Genomic DNA, 4,830 nt, shown 5'->3' on the forward strand with positions numbered 1-4,830 from the left:
TCATGTCCAAGTTAGTAATGGACTCAACCATGCTTACCGTGAAGGGAGCTTGGGGACCATAGGTTGTTACAGCCTCCTTTAACTGCTTCACTGTTTTAAAATCTAAAGCACGGTGAATTCGCTGCCCTCCTGCCTGTTCAAGTACAGGGCATGCTAATCTTTGAGGTCCTGTCTCAGGATCCCATTTATCAACTACGGGGTTTGAGGGCCACTCAGCTGTCTCCATCGGTGGGGCTGTTGGTTGAATTACGCCCTCTTGTGATAAAATGGAGTTAGTAACAGCCTCCTGTTGTGGCCTTTTTCCTAACAACCCCTTTTCCTTTAAATTTTCTTCCTCTGTCTGACTAGCTCGAGAGACCTTCTCTTTTGCTTGATCTAAAATGTCTTTCTCCATGGTCTGAACCTCTAACAATTTACTTAACATCTTTTCGGTTTGTTTTTTACTAATTTCTAATCTACTATAAAGATAACGCAACCCAATAAGATAGCACAAAACAAAGCCGAAACTGAATGAAACAAAAACGGAATAAAAAATCGTTGTATCAATTTTCTCTTCCTCAGGGCCGACAAACTTCAAACCTTTAGTCAACCATTTTTTCCAGTTTGCCTGAGAAATTTCTAGGGATAGGCAGCTTGAAACAAAAACAAGATAAATCAAAACAATAACACATTGTTTTTTGAGTTGGTCACCCATTCTTTCGCTCTTCCTCAGGGGCGAGCAATTTCACTTACCTCTAAGCTTCAGAAGTTCCCCGTACGAGCCGCCAAATGCCGCAGTCTGGCTGGGCACAAATGCCGCAGTCTGGCTGGGCACACAATCACGAGCCACCACACAGCTTGTAGATTCAAACAGCAACTCTTTATTCCCGAACTCACACCAGCCGTCTACAATCACGTTCTGGGGAAATCCACGTTCTCTGCCCAAATCCACCTTCTCTCCCAAATTCACCTCCACTGGGCTTCTACCTCCAAAATATACTGTCTGAATCCCGTGAGAACTCAAGGGGAACTCAGGCAGCAGGATACGCCCTATTCCCAGCAGGAATAATCTTAAACCTTAAACCTGGAACCTAAACTGGGAACGCCCTAAACACGATTATCTTAAAACCGGGAACACCCTAATCTGCCTTGGTCCTTGAGCAAGGTCACGTACATTCAATGTCACTGCAACATGGGGTACGCTGGCAAGGAAATTGTCATACCTACTTGGCTAATGGCTCCCAGCACTGCTCAGCATTGCATTTTAGTATTTTCCATTTTGCTATTCACCAGTGTCCATGCAGTCTTGCCCTTATTACCCAAAACTGAACAAAAATGCCAGTAGCCATGTAAAAGGGACTTCCCTTAGATAACATGATCTTTATTGATGATTAGCATCATGTTGCAAAGGAAAAACACTGCCCTGCCACCACATTGACTTGAGTTAATCTCAGCTCCTCTACTTTGAATCTACATGCTCTTGGGTGGATTACTCCATCTCTTTGAGTTCTTAGGATCTTATTTGAAAAAATGAATATGGTTTTAGTACCACCTGTATTGGACTGCAGAAAGAATTAAGTGATACCAAAAGGAAATGCTCAAAAAAAGGTAGCTCCCCTTATAGAGGTTCACCCAGCATCCACCTTGCTTTTTTCTCTCTTGCCTACATTTGACTACCTTTCCTTCCCCAGGCCCAAAAGAACTCCTGGGAAGCTCACCCAAATTCTGACAGGCATATTGGTCTGCATATTTATTGCTCATTGAGTGAATGTGCCATCCTTTACTGCTGGGAGCCATTAGCCAAGTAGGTATGACAATTTCCTTGCCAGCGTACCCCATGTTGCAGTGACATTGAATGTACGTGACCTTGCTCAAGGACCAAGGCAGATTAGGGTGTTCCCGGTTTTAAGATAATCGTGTTTAGGGCGTTCCCAGTTTAGGTTCCAGGTTTAAGGTTTAAGATTATTCCTGCTGGGAATAGGGTGTATCCTGCTGCCTGAGTTCCTCTTGAGTTCTCACGGGATTCAGACAGTATATTTTGGGAGACAGAAGCCCAGTGGAGGTGGATTTGGGCAGAGAACGTGGATTTCCCCAGAACGTGATTGTAGATGGCTGGTGTGAGTTCGGGAATAAAGAGTTGCTGTTTGAATCTACAAGCTGTGTGGTGGCTCGTGATTGTGTGCCCAGCCAGACTGCGGCATTTGTGCCCAGCCAGACTGCGGCACTTTACTTACATATTCTCCACTGATGGAAATTTTGGTTATTTTCCAATCTTTCACTATTTTCAATAATGATACAATAAATATTTTAGTGGATAGTGCTCACCCATCCTTTAAAAACTGCATCTCCTTAGGAACAATTCCCAGGAATAGATTCACTAATATAGAGGTTAGAAACATTTTTAATGGCCTCTAAAGTAAATTTCTAAATTGTTTCCCAAAAGGTTTGTGCCTGTTACACTGCCATAAGTTCAAGGGAGAGGACCACTTGGGCTGCATTATAGGTCCTTGGACTCTGGCTGCAAATTTCTCTTCTTGCTTGGTTTCCTACTATTTTTTTTTCTCCCAAACTGCCTCCCAAACACCCACACTGCATGGGACAACTGACTATTTCCCCCACAAAATGATGCTCCCATGCTTTTGTGCCTTTGTATTTCCTATTGATCTTTACCACCCTTGTCCAAGAATAACTTCCATTATAATGCCTTCTCACCTAGAGCTCAGCCCCTGTGGAACTGGGCATGTCTATACTCCCTGAAGACTCAGCTCAAATCTCTGATTCTCTGTGAACTAGTTCCAATTCTCCCCAAAAGGGTTAGTCATTTCTGCTATATGTGATGCCTAGAGGGACCTTTGGCATCCAAGTGTTCACTGAGAAAGAATCATTTCCAACCCAGCTAACCAATCTGTGTCTCTTTTCTCTCCCTGCTTCCTCAACGTCTTGCACTGAACAATCACCATGTTATACTGAATTATCTAAATATTCTTGGATCCACTTTTCTCTTTCTCATTACGTTTGCTATTGGCTATTGCCTCTCATCAGGATTCTTGCAACCATCTCCTAAATTTAATTTTTTTTAAAAAAAGAGTAAATGCACATAGCTCAAAAGTCAAAATTTTCTCTAGGGTTTATAATAAAAATAGTAGAGTCCTGCCCTATCCTTCCCCACTTCTAACTTTGCTCCTCAGAGACAACAAAATACTTTTTAATTCTTTCAGTTGTTTCTTTGGTATATGCTTCCATTTTCCCAAAAGATACTTATACTGCTGTCTCCTGATCTTAAGTTCAAACATTATCTACTGACTTTGACAATAGATTTCTCATTTTCTTGCCTATAATCCAGTATACTAGACCTATAATTATATCATAATTTTTGGTTAAATAATTGTTCAGTACTTACATATTATAAGCAGAATTACCATGAAAAATATTTTTTTTCTCTGAGATGCCAACATCCCCTCCAGGATTGCTGTCTCTCCTGGTAAGGTCTAAGCCTGCTGGGGGCAGGCAGAATACTTAGGGACCTGGGATTATGCATGGGAGGTGAGGCAGGCAGGCAGGGGGCACCAGAACAGACTCTGGATGTTTCCCATGCAGGGTACCTGGGCAGGCAGGTGTAGCAAGTAAGGCTGACATAGGCCTTCAGAGGGAGCCAAAGGCAGTGCCCAGAAGGGACTGGAGGCTGATGGTATAAGTACTAACTGATCTAAACAGATGCTGGCCTTTTGGGCAAGGTTCTAGAGCCCCTGGCTATACCTGGTATTGTATTTTTAGTGCTAGATCCTGGGAAGTTCTAGAGAGCTCTAAGATAGGGAAGTGTGGGCAGGGGCAACCAGGGCAGTGGCAGCAGAATACAGAGTTCAGGGTAGTTAGTGTCTACTAACCAGCATAGAAATATTTCAATTGTTTAACAATTAATAAGGTCCAACAGAACTAGCACAGTCTTATTGGCTCTGATTATGACTCTATGAATATTAGTCACAATCAAGTTGTGTAAAGCTCTATAGTTAAGTTTTCATTCTTGTTAAGATTTTAGTTTTTTCCTAGAGTTAATAACTGCCTTAATGTTTTCTTTTGATTAGTTTCTATATAACCATCACTAAATCTTCTTCCAAACTCTTTGGTGGAACAGTATCAGGAATTTATCATTTCTAGCTATAACCCAGATACTATGCTAGGCAGCAGGGACTCATCTAGAAGAAAAACAGACATGGTCTCTGATTTCAATGAGTTTATAGTCCAGCAAGGGATCAGATATGAAGCACAGTTATCCATTGGAACTCATGGGTGGTTGATTCCAGGACCACTCTAACAGGTGCCAAAATCCACAGATGCCCTTTATATAAAATGGACTAGTATTTGCATATAACCTACATGCATCCTCCCATATACTTTGAGTCATCTTTAGATTAGTTATAAACACAACACAATATAAGTGTTCTGTACATAGTTATACCATATTGCTTAGGAACTAATGCCAAGAAAAAAATCTGTACATTTTTATTATAAATGCATTTTTTCCTCAACTATTTTTGAATCTCATTTGGTTGAATCTGTGGACGCAGAACTTGTGGGTGCAGAGGGCCATCTGTAATAATTGTTATAATGACAGAAGGGTGGGTTCTCTGGGAACATATAGCAGAAATACCTCACCCAGTTAGGGAGAGAGGAAAGATTTCACACGTGAAGAGTGAATGAAAACTATTCATTCAGGTAATATATATTTACTGAGTGCCTATTATATACCAGGAACTATTATAAGTGCTGAGAATACAGAACTTCACAATATAAGGCAGTTAGCTTCCTGCCTTCCTGGAACTTACATTCTAGTAAGGAGAGACAGAAAATAAA

The sequence above is a fragment of the Marmota monax genome, unplaced genomic scaffold, assembly GCF_021218885.2.
Source record: "Marmota monax isolate L192 unplaced genomic scaffold, Marmota_monax_Labrador192_F-V1.1 WCK01_AAM20220418_F8-fsc00068, whole genome shotgun sequence".
In the NCBI taxonomy this organism is placed as follows: domain Eukaryota; kingdom Metazoa; phylum Chordata; class Mammalia; order Rodentia; family Sciuridae; genus Marmota; species Marmota monax.